The sequence below is a fragment of the Pleurodeles waltl genome, chromosome 11 (assembly GCF_031143425.1).
Source record: "Pleurodeles waltl isolate 20211129_DDA chromosome 11, aPleWal1.hap1.20221129, whole genome shotgun sequence".
Classification (NCBI taxonomy): domain Eukaryota; kingdom Metazoa; phylum Chordata; class Amphibia; order Caudata; family Salamandridae; genus Pleurodeles; species Pleurodeles waltl.
The window spans coordinates 34,918,926-34,931,605 of NC_090450.1; positions in this window are offsets into that span (position 1 = coordinate 34,918,926).

Sequence of the window (12,680 nt, forward strand, 5' to 3'; positions counted from 1 at the left end):
CAAAAGTACACTTTCTCTGTCCTGTCCTGTTACCAATAGCACACCAACTACAACTTCAAAAGACAATACTCACTCTCCTGCAGCAAAAACTCACACCACCTCCAAAAAACATCCTTTTAACTGCCTACTGGTTAATGCTTATTCCATTGTTAAAACAAGTACCACATATTTAACTTAATGAATGACAAAACCTGGCTTACTTTTCATAACTGAATAATGGCAGGGGAAGACATGCCACCAGTACTGCATGAAACAGCTCCTGCCATGCAATTAAACTATGGTGCTAAATTATGTAGGCAAAAGAGGTAACAGGGTAACATGCCATATATTTAAGGAAACAACAAATGTCACCAAAGCTCAAGATGTTTCTTTACAGGTTTGTGAGTCCTCCTTGTCAGATGCATCCTTACCCCAACCTTCTAATGTAACGGTCTCATTCTTTACAGACCACTACCTAGCAATGGAACATTCCCAGACACAATCTCTATCCGTCTTACATATTCAAACCTATGCATCTTTGGTGACTTGCACAGATGGTATGACAAACCTAATATGCCACAACCAATACCCATCCTCACTGGCCTAGACACACACAACCAACAACATCTCGTTCCCAATCCCACACAAATTGTAGTACACTTTCTAGAGGTAATTTTAGACAAAACAGACTTAGTCAAGATCCAAAGAATGACTGGTCATGTTGTCAGACCGCTAGCTGGTTTCCGTCCAACACAAAACCACAACTGAGGCATTTACTACTACTGCCTTTAGTATGCTTTTATTTGTAATGCATCTTCCCCCGGAAGGGAGGGGGAGATATATATATATATATTTTTTTTTTTTTAAGTGAGACCCCCCTAACAAAACCCCCCGTTATTAATGACCCTCACCATCCTATGCCACTACCCACTCACAAAGGCAAAAAATATTCTTACCTCTATAAACCCCAAAATACCCATACCACCCAATTAACCAGCCCATCCCGAAACCCTAAAAACACCCTATAGGAAGATGGCTCTTTATATGGTATACCAAAATGAAGAGCAATACCATGCAAAGAGTCCAAGGGCTACCTTACTAGTGTACAGGGGCTTGCTCTAGCAATCTCAAAGCACTCTTTTAGGGGAATAGTGTGGTACAGCAGCCTTAGGCTTATCAAAGAGGAGTGTTAGACATTGACCATAGGCACAGTCAATAAATGAGACACGACTCAGTAAGGAGATCAACACCAATTTGCAAAAATAACAAATATCTTTATATATGTTTTGGCACCAGACTCAATATGTTCATGAAAGTACGTTTTGCAACTGAAATTATCGCAGTTTTGAAAAGTCGACACTTAGTACAATTTTCTGAAGCTAAAATGTTATCCTATGGAGGGGAAAACAAATATGGCAAACAGGTACTTAACAGTGACTTTTAGGACCAATCTTCCAGACCTAAGGTGAACATGGGGAAGGGTCCTAGGCCACATCAACAGGTTGCCTTAGCTGGCCCGGGTGCAGAGGTGTAGTTCAGTGTCGGGTACCCTATTGAAGTCAATGGGGATCGGGTTGGTCCGCAAGGCACTGCAGGCAGAGACTAGGGGGTCAGTTTGAGTTGAACTAACAAGAAGGTTCAAATGTTGAGAAGCTCAGGGACACGGGTATACCTTCGGTCCTCTTCCCCTGGTGCCAGGACGGCCGGGTGGAGGGGTGACCTTAGGTGTCGGGTTTCTGTCACCGACGTGGTCACAGCAGAAGGGGGCTGCAGGCATGGACTTGGGGGTCCAGTCTGACCAAACATCCATATTTTCAATGAAGCTATCATGTAGCTGGGGAACTTGTATGGACCAGTGTCCAGCACATGTACTTAAAATGGCTTCTCCGTTCACTCACTAGGCCTAAGAATCGACAAAGGCACATCAGGGACTTATCTGTTCTTGCAGATATGTCCTCACATGCAATATAATGCACCCTGCTGTATAGCTGTAAGGCCTGCTCTAGTGGTGACTGACATACAGTATACTGCATGGAGTGTTAGGGGACACAGCCCACAGGCTGTGTGCCATATCTTGTTTTCACTTTTAGCTGCACCAAGACACGCAGCCTGCAATAGAAGTCTGCATGTGCTAGGTGGAAGGTCCCTGAGGGTGGCACAATACATGCTCCAGCCCTTGGGGGACCCTCTTTGGTACCCATGCCCGAGGTACTGAGGTACCATTTACTAGGGACTTACAGGGGTGCCAAATGTATTGCCAATTGGGGACAACTGTGTCATTTTTAGGGAAAGTGATATGACACTGGGGACCTGGTTAGCAAGAACCCAGTGCACTCTCAGTCAAAATTGCATGAGGTACCAGGCAAGTAGTGGGGGTGATCATGTCAAAAGGGGGCTCCTTCCTACACACCGTTACACTACAATAGAACTATGAACCCCTAATACACCCTTACATCCCAACTCTTACCCACCACTACACCCTAAAAATACCCTTAAAACCCTATACCCCTACCTACCCTTAAACCCTAAAAACACTCTTGGAACCCAATTACTTTACCCACCCCTAAACCTAAAAATACCCTTACAACACAGTACCCAAACCCACGACTAAAAACACCCTTCCAACCCAATACCCCTACCCACCCCTTAACTAACCTTACTATCCAAATTCCTTACCTTATCCTAAACCCTAATAAAATACACTTACCACTCTATACCTCTCCCCACACCAAACCCTTAAATGTATGCGCGCGTGTGTGCATATATATATATATATTCAATTATTATTACTACCCGGTGGCAGTTGCCACTGGGTAGTAAAAGTTAGGTCACAACTTTGATCCCATTTGACAAATCTTCACAAAACTTTCAAAGAAGGTGCTACATTTTGACTGGTTTGTGCATGGAAAGTTTTGGTGTAAACTGTCAAGCGGGGCAGAGAAGAAAAAGGGGGATGGGGTGGATTTCCAAAAATGCAAAATCCCCATGTATTTTCCATAAACATCTTAAAGAAGGGCTGCAGCAAAAACTTCTGAACTGAATTATACAAAATTTGGCAGGAAGCTAGATCTTGGTTCACAGATTGTACTTTTTGTGATTTTGTTTAAGTCAGTTCAGTAGTTTTTGAGAAACTAAGGTTCAAAAATAATAGTTGATCTGGATGGTTGGGTCTAAAAGAGGCTTGAGAGACTCTTGAGGGAGCGCCAGTTCAAAAATAGAGCATGCTGCTTGGCCCAAGGAGCTTGATTTCCTTTGGGCCATCTCGATCCCGTATGAGTCAGACTCTTGTGGGAGCAACCGCTCTGACTGGGTGCCAGCAACATCAGAAAACTGTTGACAGCAGGCATTGCAGGAATCGGGGACTTGGGCCTCTGCCCTGAAATAAAAAATAAAAAGTAACACAAGCCATTAAAAACCTCGGGGAGTCCACCCCCTGGTCAAGTACTTTAAGGGATGCAGCCCTCCTCACACAGCCATTAATGGCCTCAGGGACCCCATCCACCAGGGCTGATTCACATGTTATGTCCCACAGAGCTGACACCAAGGACATAGCGGTTTTCCTGCCCGCACCAACACAGAAGGGGAAACCCATGTATGCTCCCAATTGGCAGAAACATTTTTGATTCTCCTGTCAAGCAGGAGCAATCACAAAGGGTAAGATTTACTGTATTTTTAGGCTGGGTTTGCATCATAGAAGTGCCACAAATCAGTACAAAATATTTTTTCAATTTACTTTCCAGTGCAAAACTTGTTTTGCGCTGGAAATTGACTAAAAGTAATACAAAGTAGTGCAAAGAGCTGCTTTGCATTACTTAGCATCAAAGGGGCGTTACATGGACGATCCTTTGCAACCCCCTACCCTTTTTGATGCAAAACTATCTACTAAAAATGTGAGACCGTGCTTTGCATCAAAAAATAATGCTGCATGATACCAGTCATTAAAATGAGAAATGTTTTTATTTCTCCTTTCTTTTTCTCACTTTGCATGTGTGCTGCACTGTGCAGCACATAAACAAAGTAAGAAAAGTCTTATACGTTGTCTAGGGCATAGTACTTTGTAATGGAAGCATAACCTTTCATTACAAAACCTGTGCTACACTCACGCACACACCCATGGTATTATGGCGCAAAGGTGTGTGGAGCACTGATCCTAAAATCTGCACCGGGGGAGGAGAGAGCCATATCTCTGTAGATATGGCACTCCCCTGCTCCCTCATTGTCATGCAATGCAGCGCAGAAATTTTGCCTGCTGCGCTGTGTTGGGTGACAGTTTAGTATATCTGTCCCAAAGTCATCTCCGAGCGGTTGGGAGCTCTAAGAATGCTCCCACTGGCTAGGAGCAGACTTTGGATTTGTTTTCCTGCCTGCACTGATGCGCTCTGGAAAACAGATCAAAATATTGCTCCCTGCTGGAGGAAGCAATGCTAGTTCTCGCACCATGTGGGGAGCTGACTGGATGACATCATCCAAGATTCTTTTGTACATGTTGTAATGGGTATAGCATTAGAGCTATGAAAGTAAGTGCAAATTGGCTCAGAATAATATGAAGCATCATTACTGCTATCACATATACAAACCCCATAGGTCAGTGGTTCCCAACCTTTTGATTCCCGGGGACCCCCACTGACTCACTACTGGATGCCGGGGACCCCCAAGCAATTTGTAGAATTTAAATTTCAAACATTAAAACAGTAATTCACAAAAAAATACTCACAAAAAGCACACACCAAACAAATACCCGAATTACTAAAGATATAATTATTTTATATTTAAAAAAATATGCAAATAAATAAATAGATAAAATTTTAATGGGAAGGTTGGCACCGCATCTTGGCCACTAACTTTTCAATGTCTGGCTTTATTTAGGAAAGCTGAATCCTCAGGTCAGATTCACCATTTCCCAAGCAATTTCTGTTTTTATTTTTTAGGTACATAAGATCTGAGAAAGCTTTTTCACATTAATATGTGGTGAGTAAAGGAAATAAAATCATAAGGGACTCATATCTCCAAAGCCTCTCTGTCACATGTAATTCATTTGTTTTATAGCACCTCGCATACCAGTGTAGGGTGTCGGAGCACTTTACAGGGGACTGAAAGGTGTAGGATTCATTTGTGATCAACACTGGTAGCCATTTTCTAAGAGTGCCTGGCCTGGAGAAGCACAAACTCTAGATTCAGAATATGACACATTGGTTAGCATTGCTTTTAATAATAAGAATGTATTTCTACACAAGCAAACCATTTTTAGCAGCATAAGGTTAATGAAAGACTGGGAAAAAACAAACTTTCTAATTTGTGCCATGCAGTTTGGACGCAACTCTTTGATGACAGTTCATAAGATTACCGTTGTAACTTATAAACTGCACAGTAACACAAGAATCTCTGTGACAAAAGTAGTACCCCACTGTGCTATGCACATAAAATACTTTTCTTTGCATGATACACGTTCTTTGCAGCAGGTATAATAACCACCTGCGCTACCTTAGATGAGTCAAAACTGCCACTAGACAAAACTATCTCTCTCCAGCAGGAACATTAATCACCAGAGTTATTTTGACGTTTTTATTTTTGCCCGAAAGCTGACGGTTTTACAGGGAACATCAGTTTTAAAAGCACTGCAGATGAAGTCTTACAAAGCATGCACATTTTTCTGTCCAGAAGCCCAGGACTGCGGACTCCCTGGGAATGTGTCACGGACCCCTGGGGGTCCGCGGACCACAGGTTGTGAACCACTGCCATAGGTAAACCAAGCTTGTGTTATGTACAACATTGACCCTATGCCGCGCTCTTTATGTGTCGCCCAGTTCATGTTGACTATGAACCACAGATCAAAGGGTAACCTATCCAGCACACAGTTTTCAATCTGAACACAGCTGTTCAGGGAAAACCAAGATCCTCAAAAATACTGAAGCCCTGTTGCATAACTAATGCCCTACTACAAGCAGTCTTTACCTATATCAAACCCCGGACCGACACTGAGCCTACATTAAGAAAATAGGTTGATATAAGTACAATAATGGGTATTGTTAACATTGTTTACTCTATGGGGAAAGTTAACTCTGGGAAACGGCCTTTACCACGGCTCTGTAACAACGAAGTCGTGGACAACGAAAGTGGAACAACGCTTTCGTTAACCACGGCTTCGTTGTTTCGTGCCTTAACCACGCATGTGCTGAACCACGCATATGCGTGTTTAAGGCACAGAAGAAGGGAGTCAGCTGAGGAGGATGATGCGATCAGTCAGGTAAGTGGGGCTGTTTTAGGGGCTGGGGTATTTTTAGTTTTAGGGGCAGGGGTGGGGGTTGGGGTATTTTTAGTTTTGCCGGGTCAGGGTGGTTTTGGGGGGGGGGTCGGGTATTTTTTGTTTTAGGAGCGGGGTGGGGGGGTCGAGGTATTTATTGTTTTGGGGAGGGGGCGTCGGGCGGTTTAGGCGGGGAGGGAGGGGTACTTTTAGTTTTAGGGGCAGGGTGGGGGGGTCGAGGGGCGGGGTGGATTTAGGTTTTGGTGTGGGGGTTGGGGTTGTTTTAGGGGCGGGGTGGGGGAGGTTGGGGTGGTTTTAGGGGCAGGGTGGGGGTTGCGGTAATTTTAGGGATGAGGTGGGGGTTGGGGTAGTTTTAGGGGCAAGGGTGGGGGGTTGGCATGGTTTTAGGGGAGGGGGGAGAGGGTTCGCGGTCATTTTTTAGGGGTGGGGGGCCAGAGAGGACGCATGCTGGACCCATGCATGCCTATCACTAATGCCTTTACAATGAAAAATCGTTGTTAAGGCATTCGTGGTAAAGGCATTAGTGGTAACAACGCGGTTGTTGTTCTGACCTCGTTGTTCAGGCATGCGTTGTTCCGACATACATTCGTTAACTCTGTACTGCACTGTTTGCACACAGTGAAACTCTCATGAGAAATACACCACAGAGTATTAAACAGTATCTACTAAGAACAGTGTATACACTATATAAAACATGTCCAAAGAGCGACTATTCACTTAATCTAACTAAGGTCCAAAGGTGCTAAAGATCATACTACCTGCAAACTTTATATTGTGGTAAAAACTTAAAAAATAGCCCATCTTCTGCCACAACATAAGCACATGTACATGGGTTAGTACCCGGTGCACACAGTCATTTATGTTAAGTAAAAATGTTCATGCAGAGACAATTCTGTCTAATAACTCATGGCTTCTTACAAAACGTAGCGGAATATTTTTCAAAAATTGGCATAAGGCCGCTAGTATTTTTGCTGTGCTGCCCTACGCCAATTCAGAAGGGCAGAAATGCACTGCATTTACAAGATGGGGTGCACTTCTGTCCTTTCTCCCTGCGCTGGCACAGAAATTGCTGCCTAGCACCAACGGAGGCACCCTTGCACCGTGGTGCAAGCAAAGGTGTCTGCATTGTTGGCAGGATTGTTTTTGTGCAGGAAGGTGGACTTTCCTGCATAAAAACAACGGTATGAAGTTTTTTCCTCTTTCTATGAGTGCTGCAGAATGCAGCACACATAGAAAGAGGAAACAACGAGGAGAAAGATATTTGATGCATTCCCAGGTTTACAGATTCTTGTAAATCTGGGAATGCATCAAAATCTATGGGAGTTGCGCAGCACCATTGAATGCCTACCCTGACGTAGTATAAGGCAACGTAGCGACTTGCTCTTACTTGCCTTACACCATAACTATGAGGCCATCAAAAGCTGCAACAAGTGGCTTTGCGTGGCCTTGTAGATATGGATCTGCACTCTGCGCCACCAGGCATCATAAAAAATGATGCAGAGACGGCACAAAGGGCTTGAAATTATACCTCTTAGTATGTAAAATGCAGAATCTTTGCCCTGCTGGAAACTTTTTCTGCTGTACCAAAACCCTTGTGTTGAACGTAATGCACACAAGTCTTCTACTGTCATCAACACACAGAGGTACTCTTCAATACAAAATTTTAAAACATCTTCAATACCTCCGAACACCCATGGTGCATTAGGTGCACATGTTTTTATAAACACTTATACCAATTAGCTGGACACAGGCTATACAAATATAAGTAGAAAAGTAATATGGTAGGTACCGCAACTGTGAACTGTGAAACAAACTAATATACTCATTGGATGATATAATTAGTGATATCATCAATGATGTTATTTGAGATGTCATCAGTGATGTCTTAAATGAGGTCATAGAACAGGTCATGAGTGATGTAATATGTGAGGCCATGAGCAGTGCATGGAGGGGACGCAAGTTACGGTTAGCTCTGCTAACTAGAACTGGTGAATTTATGTGGGTTTTTTAAAGTTCAAAACGTTAATGTTGTCACTGAAATGTTCACATAACTATAATGTTACTTTAACCTTTGTATTTTTCACTGAAAATATATATATATATATCCACACACACACACTTACCTTAAATAGACTTACAGTGCATGGCAGTGGTATGTGTAATAAAACACCCAAAAAATGCATATGTGTTAAAAGCTGCATGGTAAAGGCACTGTGTGGTAATTGGCGCACTGTAAAGGCTTCCTAAATGGCACCCCAACCTAAAATTCCAGCATACATAAGATCCACTGACAACCATCTCAGATTAAGAAGATTAGTCAAGAGCTAGACATTAAAACTATATTTATGTAGTTCTGAATTACTGCTTCGCCCCACACTCGTATCCAATCCAGTCCACACAATGGCAGGTTAGGCTATGGGATTAGTCCAATACCCATTGTGTCCCTCCTTCATCCAGAATCATGGATACCACCACCAACATTAAACCTACTCACCTCAAATGTCTGTTTTTCAAGCTGAGCTTTTAAATGTAGAATTGGCACAGTGCCATGCATGCTGAGCTGAAAAGTGACAAAAGCCTTCTACCACTTCAGGCAAGATATTACAGCTTTATATTGGTAAAATACTATCCACTACAAGCTGGAATGAATAAGATCAACCTTTAACACGTGTTTCACTCTAGGTAGGGCTCATCAGAGATGTATAGCTTTGTACAGACAGAAGGAAGCACCCAGTATAAATCAAAACAATAACCTTTCAGGCTTAGAGTGCCACATAAATTATGGGGAAAAGGAAGCATGGAACTCTGTGCAGTTCCCAGGTTTAGGTGGAGAGCAGCTCCTTTATATGGAGCACCCTACAACACTAGAGACACTCTGAATCTGCTCGCCTCTAATGTCTGGTTTTCTAGCAGAGATTTTAAGCATGGGATTAGCACAGTGGCATCCGAACCCAGCTAGAAAGTGACCAAGCCTTTTGCCTTTTAAAAAAAATATTTTTTATTACAGTTTCAGGTAACAATCAAAATAGGCATACAGCTTCATACAGGTATATGCTGGTTACGCTCAGTTGTCAAGCCATGGGGAAAAAAAGAGCATAAACTGAGACACACACATGTAAGCACACATTTACAGCTCAGGGAGTTGGTCTCGTAGACATACATAACAGGCAGGCCATTATGGTCTAACTCCGTCCCACATACTACCCAGGTAGTGCCATCCCTGTAACCTTTGTTTTTTGAAGTTGATTTCTATGTTTTTTTATATCTATTTCCCAACTATAATGCCCCTCTAATCTTCGTTTTTTTTCAGTGAGTTTCTATATATATTTTTTTAACATATCCAACCGCCTCCCACGCATGGCCCTTGACCGTACAGGGCGGCGGTTGGCCTGTGGACACCCCCTATAAATGCCCAACCCCATGCTGCGCATGACCTTTGGCCAAGTGCAGCAGGAGCTGGCCGCAGGTTTGTGTGCCACCCCCTCCATCCCCCCCAAGCAACTTCAGCTAGGAGACCCAATTCCCTGGGGCCCACTATAATTTCATGGGGGGGAACTGCACAGCTCCTGCTCCTCCGGCCTATTTCAGACCCAGGGACCCCATCCCCTGGAGATAAACAGATGTCAGGGCACTCATGAATCAAAAGCTCAAGCCTTTATAAATGTTTTAGTCCAATATTAGTGTTTAGTGCCAGTATCAACAAATTAAATTTCGCAGTCGGACCTGGATTCGTGAAAGAAACAGAACTCAATTTATTCTTGAGATAGGAAGTTCATCACAGCAACAACAGCCGTCCTTGAAACCAATATCCATGTAGCAACAACAGCCAACACGTGTTTCGTCCTATGAGACATTAATCTCAAAGACTTCATCAGGGCTTTGCTAAAAGATCTTAAAGTTAATAAATCCAATCATTCCACAAATCCGAGTATCTTATTGTGTCAAAATAAGTGAGTGCCAAGTAATATTGAAACGTAACGTGTAGAGCAATCTATCAATCTTGAAATCTAATCGATAAGAAAACCGCGTTCAGATGATCGCGCGGCGTTTCTGTGTATTGGTGTAACCAGTAGAAACCGGCTATCCGGAAAAAGCTTTTTTTTGTGGAATGGTGGAATGTGTGGACTGGATTGGATATGAGTGTGGGACAAAGCAGTAATTCAGAACTCTATAAATATAGTTTTAATGTCTAGCTCTTGACTAATCTTCTTAAACTGAGATGGTTGTCAGTGGATCTTATGTTTGGGGTGTTTTGTTTCTTGTATGCTGGAATTTTGGGATGGGGTGCCATTTGGGAAGCCTTTGCAGTGCGCCAATTACCACACATTGCCTTTACCATGCAGCTTTTACCATATATGCATTTTTTGGGTGTTTTATTACACATACCACTACCATGCATTTTAAGTCTATTTAAGGTGTGTGTGTGTGTGTGTGTGAGAATTATGTGTATGTATGTGTGTGTATATATATATATATATATATATATTTATTTTCAGTGAAAAATACAAAGGTTAAAGTAATATTATAGTTAGGTGAAGATGTCAGTGACAACAAACATTTTGAACTAAAAATAATAATAATAATGTAATAATAATAATAACAATAATTTAAAGACAATTCAGAGGAATTCTTTACCTCGACTAATGCAACAATAAAATAACAATTAACTATATATATATTAATATATATATATATGTGTATAGCGACACAACAGAATAGTAAGAATGTATTAAGAAAACGTATTCAGAACTGAAAATCTTCAATGAGTCAAACAGCAAACAACTCCCCGTATTACATAAAGAACTATTCCACAAAGTTCATTGGTATATCCATAATACACATGTACATAGACAGAGAGAAGCAAAACCTCAGGGTGAGTGAGTATAATATGAAAGTCAGAAATAATTAATTGTAAATTAATAAGAAAGCATAGTGACAAATAATGTTGTGTCCCTAGTAATTGTGAATGTTGTATTTCAGGTGCCGTTATCCACTCAGACAAGATGTGAAGTAGCAGACTGAGCATTTGATGAAACATCATCTCTGAGGCAGTCTCTCTGAATCCCATTCTCCGATCCCCTTCCAGAGTGCTCAATACAGAGATTTGATTTCGTTGCGAGTAGTCTGGGTTGGGTCTGAGGATTTATCTTCTGCTCCTGAGGGAATCAAATCAAAGTACTCTGACAGGTGGTCCCCGGGGATGCGGGGGGAAGGGGCACCCCCTCCATCAATTAGATGATAGCTCAGGGAGGTGTCTATTCCCGGGGCTGTGGGGGGAAGGGGCACCCCCTGCATTTAATTAGATGTTAGCCCAGGCAGGTATCTATTCCCGGGGCTGTGGGGGGGGGGGGGGGCTAGGTGGCCCCCCGCATTCAAATTTCAATACCCCGGGGACCCGGGTACTTCACTGAAAACAAGCACATGGTTGTTTGGTGTTTTTTTTCAAAATGTTTGCAGATCCGTAGATCCTAGCACCAAAGCTAAGGGATCTGGGTGTCCCTATCCTGGCCCCTTTTCTTTTTAATTTTTTTTTGTTTCTGGCACTCGCCTATAGTCGAGTCCCAACATGGCTGCCAACACTTTTGTGCTGAAGCGTTGTTAGTCAAACATCTCTCAGCACGAGGGGTTGAGAAGTCTTTGCGTCCCTGTATATACAAAGTGTTTTTCCTCTAAAATGTCAAAAACTACTGAACAGATTTACACCAAATAACAAAAAAGCTGCTTTCTGGACCAAGAGCTACCTGTCTGCCAAATTTGGTGTAATTCTGTCCAGTGGTTCGGGCGCTATTCCTGTTAAAAATCCCTATAGCCCCCCCACTTGACGGATCACCCCGAAACTTTCCAGACAGCCGCTGAAATGAGCGTCGTATTTTTGGGGGAAAATTTTGTAAAGATTCATTAAACGGTGCCAAAGTTATTAGCAAAACAAAAAATGCTCTTCTATAAAAACTAGATCCTAACTATAGCTACCTAGTGGCAATCGACACTGGGTCATTCATATATATATATGTGGCTTTATGCTTCTTTGTATGAAAACTTGCATATACAATAGTATGTAAACAGGATTATGGATAAGGTACTCATATGGACAGTAATGGGTATTAAAATTCATATTTTTTTTTTTTACTAAATATTTATGCTATTCTTGCATGCCACTTTGTGGCTATTTAGCACACAATTTTTACAAACCTTTTACCCCTCATTTTGCACAATTTTGTCAATACATCACAGCAATTACCAAAGACATTTGGAAATATTAATAGCGAGTGGGAAACGCAAGTGATGAATTAAATGTACATATACCATTGACAAGCAGCAGTAGGGTCAAGCATATACAACCATATTTATTGCTTTGCTTGGTACTAAATAAGTGAATAATTATGTGCCGATATATAAATAAGATTGTTCAGGAAGAAATTCATTTCAAACAAAGAAAAGA